This window comes from Canis lupus, chromosome 7 (assembly GCF_011100685.1).
Source record: "Canis lupus familiaris isolate Mischka breed German Shepherd chromosome 7, alternate assembly UU_Cfam_GSD_1.0, whole genome shotgun sequence".
In the NCBI taxonomy this organism is placed as follows: Eukaryota; Metazoa; Chordata; class Mammalia; order Carnivora; family Canidae; genus Canis; species Canis lupus.
Genome location: NC_049228.1, coordinates 76,477,231 through 76,489,413, shown reverse-complemented (window position 1 = coordinate 76,489,413; position 12,183 = coordinate 76,477,231). Strand labels below are relative to the sequence as shown.

Sequence of the window (12,183 nt, the reverse complement as noted above, 5' to 3'; positions counted from 1 at the left end):
TTCAGGGACATTGGCGGGGCTCGGGCACAAGTACAAGCTTGGCCCGATGGACCATCACGGAGATCCCGATGCCCGCGGGGCCCGTGCAGCCTCCCAGCCGCCCGCTCCCGGGGTCGCAGCCGCAGCCGCAGCCGCAGCCGCAGCCGCAGCTTACGGATCGCCAGGCCCCGTGCGCCCTCCCCTGTGTCCACTCCAGCCCACCCTGCCTGGCGCCGGGAACCCCTCGCCTTCAGCAGAAGGCTCTGCGGTTTCCTGTCCTTCTGCTCTTCTTCCCACGTCCCCCTTTACCCGGCCTAGATCCCGTGTTCCCTCCTATTAGCCGCACTTGTGATAGCTGGGCCTCCTCGGCCCTCCCTGTCTGGAGAACCCCCAACTCTCCACCTACCCTGGAACTGCTCTTAGGCAAGTAAGTGTGGCTGGAGAAATATCAAACTAGCTGCTGACATTCCTCATTGCAATGGTCATAAACATCAAGGAGATAACTTGGTGCTGCTGAGCAACTGGGCTTCGTTTTCCTGTCAAATTACTCACCCATCCACTTGGATGGCTGTTTGCACCCTCTTTCTCCTCAAAATTCCCACGCAGTCTCCCCGCCTGCCTGCCAGCTTTTACTTCTTGTTTTTTTTTTTTTAATTTTTTTTATCTATTTATGATAGTCACAGAGAGAGAGAGAGAGAGAGAGAGAGGCAGAGACACAGGCAGAGGAAGAAGCAGGCTCCATGCACCAGGAGCCCGACGTGGGATTTGATCGCGGGTCTCCAGGATCACGCCCCGGGCCAAAGGCAGGCACTAAACCACTGCACCACCCAGGGATCCCTCTTGTTTAATAGGAAGTAGCAATTGAGGGGAGATCTTGCATTTGGCCTCATCAGCCCATCCACCAATCACCTGCATCTGTTCCTAGTAGTCTGCCTTTTCTCTAGTGATCCTGTCTCATCTATCCTCACTTCCTTATTTAGTCTCATGGGTATAGGTGCCATCCATGCCCAAGGCTTCCCATCATCATCCCATCACTAGCCTGAGCTTCCCTGTATGAGGGCACAGCCTTCCAAGAGGGTGGAGGCGGGTGGAGCTATAGGCCTCCTGCAACCAACTCAGTATCACTCCTGCCACTTGTATTGGTCAAACCAAGTCATGAGGCAAGTCCAGATTCGAGAGGTCGGGAAATAAAGGAGTTGTAAAATATTGTGACTGTGACCTCCAGCTCACCATAGCTCTGGAATGACTGATGCCTTATAAGAGACCTGAGGCCTTTATCAGGAAACGGGCAAGTCTTACATTTTTTAAGTGAAACTAGACTTAACGTCCACCCAGTGACCCAGTGCTATCAACCTCCAAAACCACTGAAAGTGCCAGAAGTTTTCCTAAGGGATCTACACCAAGTCTATTGCCTCTTCCTCCCTCTCTCTTGTTCACACACCCATTCATTAAATCTTTTCTGAGCCCCTACTCGGCACAAGGCACTGTTCCTCACAGGATGCAATTGTAAGCAAGAGAGTATGGGGGAGGAAGAATTCTCTTCCTCTGCCCTTCTTAGATTCTCCAGCTGGGGCTCTGTAAATCAGACTGGCAAAGACAGCAACAGGAGGAACGCATACAGATTTATTTAATATAAGTCTTACAAGATGCAGAGCCTTCCTAAGGAAAAGAAGTCCTGCAAAAATGGCTAAACCTGCATGTTGTTACGCTAGATTTGATGAAGAGTGGGAAGTTGTAGGAAACACGATAGTACAAAGGGCACGCCTTAAGGGTAGTAAACTGAAGGAAAATTAGCAAGGACAAGCAATTCAGGGTCCCTGCAGGGGACCTGAATTCCTCCATCTTCTGAGATAAATCATCTCTTCCAGATATGGGGAGGACACTTCTCATAGGAGGACTGACAGGTGCAGGACATGCTCCCCCAGAATATGTCACCTTGACTTGTTGACTATTGTGCGGTGAGGAACTTTGAGAAAACAGCAGAAGCAGGAAGATCACTCTGACCTCCTTTGCCCATTGCCCTTCTGCCCTGAAACAGGTCATAAAACCCTACCCGAGAGCTACTTCCCTATACCTGGTGGAAAGCAACATCCTTATCTCCAAAGATGGAGGGACCCAGAAGAATCTGAGCGGACAGTACTTGCCAATCTTCCCCCACTATACTACCCTTACCTCCTGCTCCTTAACCTGTCATGTTCCTCCGTGCCTGCCCACTCCTCGCTGAACTCAGCATAAGAGTACCAGGTGTGGTTCTTTGGGTCCTCTTTTCCTTAGGAAGGCCCCCATGCCAGGATAAAACTTACATGAAATATGCTTGCATACTTCGCTCCTGTTCATCTTTGTCTAATTTTCAGACCTAGCCAGAGCTCCTAAGAGAGTTGAGGAAAACTTTTCCCCACCCTACAGGATCTTCTGACCTGCTTCAGGGGAGAAGGGGGTGGTCAGAGAGACCTTCCTGCACCTGTTTTGTTTTCAAATCCCTTCATCTTGGTATTCCAAGGTGCCATAATTTGGGGTAGCCTGTTCTTTTTTTTTTTTAAGATTTTATTTATTCATGAGACACACACACAGAGAGAGAGAGAGAGAGAGGCAGAGACACAGGCAGAGGGAGAAGCAGGCTCCATGCAGGGACCCCGACGTGGGACTCGATCCTGGGACTCCAGGGTCATGTCCTGGGCCGAAGGTGATGCTAAACCGCTGAGCCACCCGGGCTGCTCGGGGTAGCCTGTTCTAAACCCTATCAGGACATAATGTCTGCTTACATGGAATTTGTGATCAATTGAGGGGACACAAATATTAAACCTAAATTTTATTAGGAATTGACAAAGAATGGAAAAGAGAAAGAAGGTTATGGCAGCCCCATGGCATTGGAGGGTTCTCTGTTCCCAAAGACCTTAGACTAGGGAAGCTGTAAGTACAAGCCAACTCACCTCCCCGGGAAAGGGAGCAAACAGGGCCAGTAAAGGGGGGACACCAATGCTCTATTTTCTTCTTCTCCCCCTTTCCCTTCCTACATGAGGGTTGAGGAAGGGCTTAAGGGAGGGATGTTTACACTGGGAAGCCAGCTTGGAAGAGCCCAAAGTGGAAGCTTGCAGCAAATAAGGAAACACTACAGTTTTTCAAGCTAGACACTGTGGTACACCTCATGAAAAGAATTCTTGCTATCGCAGCAGCTTCCACCAGCGCTGCTGGTGTCTCTGTCATCTTTGCCTTCTACCAATCTCCTGCTTCTTTCCCCTCCTTCCAGGACATCTCTCACCTCCTCTCTTGGGTCCCTTCAGATACTCAATGTCCCATTCATTTTCCAGTCTGGCTGCTGGCTCAGGGGACCCCATTGAACTCATTCCCTCCTCTTATTCTAAAAGTTCTATTTTTTAAAAAATTTATTTATTCAGGAGAGACACACACAGAGAGAGGCAGAGACACAAGAAGAGGGAGGAGAAGCAGGCTCCATGCAGGGAGCCCGACACGGGACTCAATCCCAGGACTCCAGGACTCCAGGACCACACCCAGGGTTGAAGGCAGGTGCTAAACCACTGAGCCACCCAGGGATCCCTAAGAGCTCTTCTTTCCTGCCTCAATAAACATTTACATTACCAAGGGCTCTACCTGTTTTGGATCTGACTACAGTGATTTTCACTGAAGGGTGAATGAGAGCTTGCTACCCCTTGGCTGGCTGATGGTGGGCTGCAGCCTTGGGAGAGTTCTTCATGCCCCGGTCCCCTTTCCTCCTGTGCACAAACCTCCCCTCCCTTCCCCTGTCTGCTCTGCTGCCACAAGCAAGATTCTTGGACCTACCTTCCTCAGCTGAGCATTCAGGGAAATTAAGAGAAGCTTGGGAGAGAGTTTGGTCAATGAACTCTGATTGTTTTAACTCAAAAACCATAAATGAGGAAGCACAAAAGCTCCTATATCACTAAGTTCTGTGTGCTTGTTAAATTACCAAGATCTCGGGCAGCCCCAGTGGCCCAGCGGTTTAGCGCCACACCGCCTTCAGCCTGGGGCCCGATCCTGGAGACCCGGGATTGAGTCCCGCGTTGGGCTCTGTGCATGGAAACTGCTTCTCCCTCTGCCGGTGTCTCTGCCTCTCTCTCTATCTCTGTGTCTGTCATTAACGAATAAATAAAATCTTAAAAAAAAATTACCAGGATCTCAGCTGTGCTGATTTTTTAAAATAATTTGTTTCATTTTTTGTTTTGGTTTTGCAAACATATTGCTACCTTATAGAGAGACTTGGCCCAAGAGTTTAACCATGAGCCATAAAGTCATTTCTCTGGGAAGATACATTTCTCAAAAGCACAAAAACAAACAAAAGCTCAAAAACTTTTAGGACAAATCTCATAATTTGACAGGATCCTCAGAACAGGAGTTCAGAAAATTATTCTCAGCTTTTGTTGGGATAAAACTGATAGGTGCCACTACAATCTATATTTTTGTTAATATTAATGAATCCACTGCTTAAAAGTCACTTCCAAGCACCTATGAAATTAATGAGATCAATATAGAGATCAAGATTGAGAATTATTCCTCCAGATTCCCATGTCCAATATATGTTCAAAAGCCCCACTCAGAAATCGAAAATCTCAAACCTAACCTGTGCAAATCTGAACTCCCGAGGTTCTGCAAACCTGCTCTTCCTCATCTTACCCACATTGGTTGATGGCGACTTTGTTTGCTCACTGCCCAAGCACGTGGAGTGACCCAGGCCTCCTCTCTCTCACACACAACACGTGCTCCATCAGAGCATTTGGGTGACTCTACCTCCCAAAGACATCCAGAACCCAGTGGCTTCTCACTCTGTCCGTAGCTGTGACCACGGCCCCATCCTCTGTTACTGCAGTGGCCTTTGGACCAGTGTCCCCACCTTGTCCACACAGGTTATTGTCAGCAGAGCAGCAAGAGGGTTCTTTTAGAATATATCAGATCAGGTCACTTGGAGCTCCACATGCTCCAAAGACTCCCATTTTTTCAGGGTAAAAGCCAAAGGCCTGAGCTTGGCCTACAAGACCTACCAGGACCAGAAAAGCCTGCAGCCTTTCGTCTGCCTCTCAGCCACACTAGCCCTGCCAGTTCTCGAACATGCAGGCACACCTGCCTCAGCGCCTATTCTCGAATTACCTCACCTGGAACACGCTCCCAGAGCTTCAGGAACCCCCCATCTTCCTTAAATCTATTCAGACCTCACCTGCTCTCTGATGCCTGCCCCACTGAGGCTATGACCCGCTCTCTTCCCCTATGATGGTTTCAGTATTGCCCCACTTTTCCCCTATCATCTCCTTACATGATGTCATTTTCTTGTTTCATTAAGGCTTTGTTTATTGTTCATCTCTCCCCATGGAAGTTAAGCCCCACGGGGCTAGACGTCTTTGTATGGCTTGTTTGCTGGTGTTTAGAACAAGCCCTGATGCTTAGGAGACACGCAACATGCACACATGGGGTGAGCTGCTGAATTGTTCCCTTACCCCTATGGGGCTATGTATGATGATTGGCTCTATCCGCCCCACCACCAACCTGTAAGCTTCAGGAGACAGGGCCCCTGGCTTCCGGGGGACTCTGTACACTGTCGTGTGCAGAACAAAGCTCACTCAGCGCTGCCCTGAACTTCTCACATTTTTACAGAAGAGAAAAGTGCATTAGGACATTCAGAAGCTGCCTCCTCCGGAGCCTTGGTGTTGTCTCTTCCGTAGGGTGGCTTCTCTGGCTTGCAATCTGCCTCTATTCGCTGGGCTTCCTCCCTGGTGCCCTTGGTCTCTCCCATCTTAACCTTTCATGGAATCGTCACTGTTAATTTCTTTATATTTTCAAAATAATTCCAAAAAGAGAGTAAAGGAGTAAGTCTGTGAGACTGGAGCAAGACACATCCACGTGGCCACTTCTCTTACCTCAACACAAGGCAGCGCAGGCCAAAGTAGCTCAAGCCAGAGCGTAGCTTCCAACAGAGCCACAGGCGGACGGTGGCCTCTGCTTCAGTGAGGAGGAGGAGGGGACAGTGATGCTGAGAGGGGACCCCACACTGGCCAGCTTGCCTGACCCTCGGCCCCCCGTGGAAGGCAGCAGCTGACACCCCCATCCTAGGGGGGTCGCTGGCAGCCACGAGAGCAATGGCTCAGTAGAGCAACTACAATCTGTCCACTAAGTGTTTTGTGTGCCATCTTAGGAGCACTACAACTATCCCATCTCACATACAGGTAGACTGAGGCTCAGAGAAGCTAAGGAACTTGCTTAAGATCCCAGTCAGTCAATGGGAAGGAAGAATTTATTTATTTTTATTTTTTTTTTATTTATGATAGTCACAGAGAGAGAGAGAGAATGAGAGAGAGGCAGAGACAAAGGCAGAGGGAGAAGCAGGCTCCATGCACCGGGAGCCCGACGTGGGATTCGATCCTGGGTCTCCAGGATCACGCCCTGGGCCAAAGGCAGGCGCTAAACCGCTGCGCCACCCAGGGATCCCGGGAAGGAAGAATTTAAACCAGGACCATTTGGCTCCAAAATGTATAGTTGAGCTACTGTAATGGACTGAAAAGTGGTCCCTGTTTTGCAGTAGTTTAATAACACCTCACCCAATACCTCCCCTTAGTTGTATGGGTCAACTACACAGGTTCAAATATTCTCGAAAAAAAATCAGAGTGCACTTTACTACACATCTGTTGGTGTTTGCAGATTTCACTAGTAGTTGAAACATGGAGCTGGGGATTTGTTAGGTATGACTGAAGGTGCCACATGGCGGGGGAAGGAAGCATCCCCACCAGAGGCGGGACGTGAATCCTGCTGAGATTCTCCCGAGCTCATCCCATGGCTCATGGTCTCGTAGTTCTCGCCAGGAAACACGTGGTGGCAGCACTCGCACGGGCTCCCACCCGGGTTTCGCCCCGCGCCGCCCTCCGCAGCATCGCTGCTTTCGCTGGGAGTCAGATGCTGGCAACATTTTGCATCCATAACTGACCTTTCCACATAAAAGTGCTACCTCTCACTATTTTTTTTAAAGGATTTTATTTATTTATTCATGAGAGACAGAGAGAGAAGCAGAGACACAGGCAGAGGGAGAAGCAGGCTCCACGCAAGGAGCCCGACACGGGACTCGATCCCGGGACTGGGGATCATGCCCTGGGCCCAAGGCAGGCGCCAAACCGCTGAGCCACCCAGGGATCCCCAGATTGTAATAGTCTAATTTTGTGGTTATGTTTTGTGTAAATAAAAATCACACGTATTTTAAATACAACATAAATATTAATAATCCCCAGACCTATCAATGAAATTCTATAAATAACATGCATCTTCTACATTAAAAATTCCTCAATAATCGCATAATTTGAAGCTGTCGAGGACTAAGAGTTGCAGACTGGGGTTATGCTATTCAGTCTTTCGACATTGGTTTGTGGAGCTGCTTCTCCATGCCAGGCACTGTTCCAGGTCCTGGGGGTACAGATGTGGGTACAACAGTCAGAAATCCTGCCTGGCGCTCATGGAGTTTACCTGTTGGGGGGGTGTGTGGGGGGGCGCTTGGGAGCCAAGTGGGATCCGTGCTTCCTGGAAACTAAAGCAGGAAGAGGGCCGAGGTGGCGCACACCCAAGGGTGGAGGCAGTTACCTGGCTGGGCAAGGTGACAGTTGAAGGAAGACATGCAGGTGTGACAGCTTGAGCCAATGGGCTATCTGGACAGGGGGCGCGGATGACAGAGAGAAAGTGAAGCACGGTGCACCTGGCCTATTCCAGGAACATAAGGTCACACAGGAGGGCAGGAGGGCAGGAGGGCAAGAGGGCAGGAGGGCAGGAGGCCAGCCCCTTAGCAAACCAGCCAACACGCTTTCCTGCATCAAGACCCCTCTAAAATCAGGCGAAGTTTGGCTTATGTTTGAAAATCTTCAGGAACACGTCTCTTGCTTACATGCAACTTCCTTCTGCTCATGTGATTGGAAATGCACACACGTTAATAAAGGAGGTAAAAAAAAAAAAAAAGTGCTCACCTTCGGTGATGGAGAGTTCACTCAAACATGAAAATTTCAGACCCCCAAAGGGCGCTCTGGGTGCAAAGCGGCCACGAGACCCCTTTTCTCCACATTGTCGTGCCGGTGCGGAGAGAGACCAACGAGACAGACGATGAGGGCACAGCCCCATCCTAGAAAGGAGACGGCAAAGGTCCAGAGAGGACGCCTGCTCCCAGGCAGCAGCAGCAGCAGGACCCGGGTCCCAGGGACTCGGCGCCGCGGCCCCGCCGTCCTCGCTCCTCCCGCTGGGGGGCGCGCGAGGCCCGCGGCCGGCGCCGGCGGAGGGCGGGACTGGGGGCGGGGGGGGGGGGGGGGCAGGGGGCTGTGCATCGCTCCGAAGGAGACCTTCCACGTTTGGCAAAAAGAACAGGGGACAAAACAAAACAAAACATCTCCCTAGCTCCCAACAAAGTCAGAGATGAAAGCAGACGGTTTTAGCATGGCAAATAGGAAAATAAACAAGTGCTTGAAATGGGTAAGTTTTTCCTTAAATTTGTTTTTGCAAAGGGTTTTTTTTTTTTCTTCCCTGAAAAACAAAATACTAAAATAGCAAGTTATGTTTTCATTTATGAATCCTTCTCAAGAGGAAATCTAATAATAACAAGGGGTTCCCATTGGACTCCAGCTTATTTCATAATGTAAATCTATTTCTATCCTCTGGGGAAAGAAACCTATCCCGAGCCAGGTAGTTCTCATTTAAATTGGTGATTTTGTTCATTTGTATTTCTTCCTCTTCTTTTACCTTGAACAACCTCTCAAACTGGAGAGATGCGTTAGATTCTAGAGCTGTGTATGGGACTGGGGGCCTTTAGCTAGTGCTAGAGGATGGGGGATGACAGCAAAATGACTTGTTTTGCTTTGATCTGTGTGGGTTGGGAAAGGTAGTTTGCCCCTCACCAGGTTTTATCTAATTATACCACATGTTCATACCTTGAGAGAGCAGGGTCATGTGCTGGAAAGGGATAAAAGGCTTAAGGCAGTCCCACGTTCCAATCTCAGCTGGGTTCCTCGGAGGATGTAAATGATTTCACTTCTTGGAGCTTCTGTTTCCTCTTCTATAAAATAGAGATGATAATAATGTGGTGGATTCAAAATGGCAGTCAAGTCTCTGACCCTCCTCCCACGGAGAGGTGGAGTCTCAGCGCCCTACCTGGAACCCAGGGTGGGGAGGTGTACCGTGGCTGCCTTGACCAAAAGAATATGGAGGGAGCGATGTGGTTCTGAGCAGCTCCCACTGCCTGCCACTCCTGGAGCCCTGAACAGTAGGTGAGCACACCAAGTGCCTATCTTGGGGAGCTGTTGTCCATTTTCCCATAACAAATACCTCCAAGGCACCCAGCCCAGAACTGACACGCAGTGAGTGCTCAGTAAATAGCATCATCATCATTCTCGCTGTTTGCATTTTCTTTCCATAGGACTTTTTTTTTTTTTCAACTGTGGGCTGAGAATCCTCTCTGAGCTCAAGAGGACAACAAAATCCCTCACAGCTGACTTGCCTGGGAGTCCACAGGCTTCACGACTGCAAATCCTCCGGAGTCTAAGCAAGTCAGGTGCAACAGAGCCACTGAGTCCAGCCTTTGCTGGCACTTGCCTTAGGCACATGCTCTGTCGGTGAGCAGGACGTGCTGGCCCTGCATTCCAGGGACACCACAGGGCATACAGTGCAGCTCTGTGCTTGCCTTTTGCTTTTTCTCCTGTAAATCTCCTTAACTACCCAAACTCAGAAGGCAACCAAATACGGGGTTTAGAGAAGGCATGGTGGCAAGAGATTGTCTTTAAATGCAGCTGCTGATACTGGGCTTCATGGAGAAGTTGAGGGCTTGCCAGCCAGCCTGAGAGCCTCTCAAGCATTCACCCTCCCCATGGCCTCCAAGTGACCTTATCATTTGGTGACAGGTATTTAGGGGATACTCCTGGTGATGACACTAGACATCCTGGGACCATCAAGGCAGTAGTAATGTTGGGATATAAAGTACCCTTAATGTAGTGAACTTAAAAAGAACTCAGAATCCCGAGAAATGGCATATGCTGATTCCTAATCTGTCCGGCATGAGCCTACGGCTCCCCATCCCTACTGCTACTGGCTGCTTCTCTGGCCAAGACTACTGGTCAACCTCTTCTTACTGGCCAATCATCCTGCCACCACTCTGACTTCTGTAGAAGCCATCATCTTCTCTGCAGCCTTCTGGAAGCACCAGTGTCACGGTATGGCCACACCACTCCCTCTTTCAACGACTTCAGTAGTTCCTCGGCAGACAGAAGAAAACATAACAAGTCCAGGGTCTGGAGCCCAGGTTTCCTGGCCCAGGCTCTGTGTTTACCCCACCTGCTCTGACTCATGGCTCAGGCCAATATTATGCCCATTCCCAGACAGCTGGGGAAGTAGGGAGGAGTGGGCAATGAAGGTAGGGATGACACCGTCCAAAGGTGACAGACGCTGATGACTCAGTTTGAGGTGAGGTGAGGATCTTTTGTGTAAGGACTTTGTATTTCTCACAATCCACCTCTGGATTGTAACCTGGGAATCTCAAGATCATTCAAATGACTAAGAATGGAATAACTAACTTTGGATGATACGCTTCACCCCATTGGTGTTTTGGAACTGCTTGAAACAAGGCAGGCTTAACTAAAATCAAAAAGTAAAAAAGCAAAAACTGAAAAGAGAAGACTTCTGGCCAAAGCTCCCATGTTCCCCAGCAGACTGGGACCGGGCACTTCAGTTCTCCTGCTAATGCTTCCAAACCCCTCTGCTCCCCCAAGGACTGCAGCTCTGCACTAAGGCTCCCATGCAGCCCTCATGACCTCCTCTGTTCCCACTTGGAAACCAAGCTTCAGGACTCCCGGGTGGCTCAGCAGTTAAGCATCCAATGCTTGATCTCGGCAGGATCTTGATTGTGAATTAAAGCCCTACATTAGTCTCTATGCCGGGCATGGAGCCTACTAAAAAAAAAAAAAAAAAAAAAAAAAAAAAAAAAAAAGAAAGAAAGAAAGAGAAAAGAAGCTTCTATTTTTTGTGTTTCCGATCTCTCTTGTCATAGGAACTTGTGTTTTTAGTTCCTCCCTCAGGGTCATAGCACACAGCTCCATGGTATTCCCACAGGATTGACCCTGGTTTCTTCTGTTGACCTGGCACACAGCCCCCGCTCACTTCTGTTCTCCCCAGGGCCTCATTACCTTCGAAGGACACTCCCTGGGTGGCATCTTGTTGCTCTTGCTCGCTTTCTTACCTACTAAGTATCGCACAGGGGACAGAAAGACAAAGGGGCTGGCAATTTCCACCTGGTGGGCTCTGTGTTTAACAAGGGAGCCTGTACACACAGGCAGTTATGAGTGTGCAGGGTGTTTGTGGGTGGTTCTAAAAAGCGCTTCTACATCAGCTGTGATTTGTTTGAACTCTCTCCATTTCCGGGGGTCAGTGCTGGTCCTGCAGATGAACAGGGAAAGATCCTGCTCTGGCGCAGTGTGAAGAGACAGCGGCAATGCACCTGAACAAATAGATCCCGTGGCACTGCTAAAGCTTCGTTTCAGAGTCACCCTTTCTTGACAAGCTGTCTCATCACTGTAAAACTTTTGTTTTATGGTTTTGACTTTTTAGTTCAAGACCAAACCTATGATTTAGGTAAGCATCGACTGGCAGGCAGCTTATAGTTTAAGCTATAGTTTAAATTTTCGGTATTCAGAATCAGCTCTCAAATCAACCCTCTTACTGAATTACAATCTTTATATCTCACTTATTAAAAATAAAAATTTATAAAAGTGGATGAACTCAGTAACTTTTCCTTTATCAATATATCAAGACTCTTCTGTTGTTGTTAGAAGCTCTTACAGTACAGGTGGCCCCCTGCCTCCCCTGCCTTGGACTGGGTCCAGGTCAAGGTCAGCCAAGTTGCTGCTCTTGGTTCCCAGAGACCTTCAGCTGCCTTGCTCGCCAGGCACTGAACAGAATAGACATAGATCTTCACACTTGTTGCTGTAACTATCTGTGTGTAATTTTCCCAGACAAGATTCTTTTCTCTGCCTCCGGAATAATGGGTTCCCTTTCTGTGTCTGAGACAAGAATTGGCTGTCTTTACATAGAGGAGCACTGACAGTTCAGTTTGCTTCTGACAATAGTTTTAGGTAGATAATTAGAATAACATTCATCTTAGGAAAAAGTCTGCATGTTTTATACAGAACTGAACATTCTGATTTGAATCAAAAGATCATTTTTTGAAGCTAG

The 12,183-nt window shown here is 48.8% G+C and overlaps 2 long non-coding RNA genes across 3 annotated transcripts; one reads left to right on the top strand and one right to left on the bottom strand.

Moving 5' to 3' along the window:
* Window positions 1-7,010: 7,010 nt before the first annotated feature.
* Window positions 7,011-9,247, bottom strand: LOC102152614. Of its 2 annotated transcripts, XR_005361741.1 has the most exons (4): window positions 9,115-9,247; window positions 8,895-9,019; window positions 7,944-8,095; window positions 7,011-7,392 (listed from the first exon to the last, which is right to left on the bottom strand). It is a non-coding gene; the product is annotated as an uncharacterized LOC102152614 (long non-coding RNA). The 2 variants fall into 2 exon arrangements; XR_005361740.1 differs by lacking the exon at window positions 9,115-9,247 and having other exon boundaries at window positions 8,895-9,063.
* LOC119872707 lies at window positions 8,295-11,725 on the top strand. Its single transcript, XR_005361742.1, has 2 exons — window positions 8,295-8,439; window positions 9,380-11,725. It is a non-coding gene; the product is annotated as an uncharacterized LOC119872707 (long non-coding RNA).
* The last annotated feature ends 458 nt before the right edge of the window (window positions 11,726-12,183 follow it).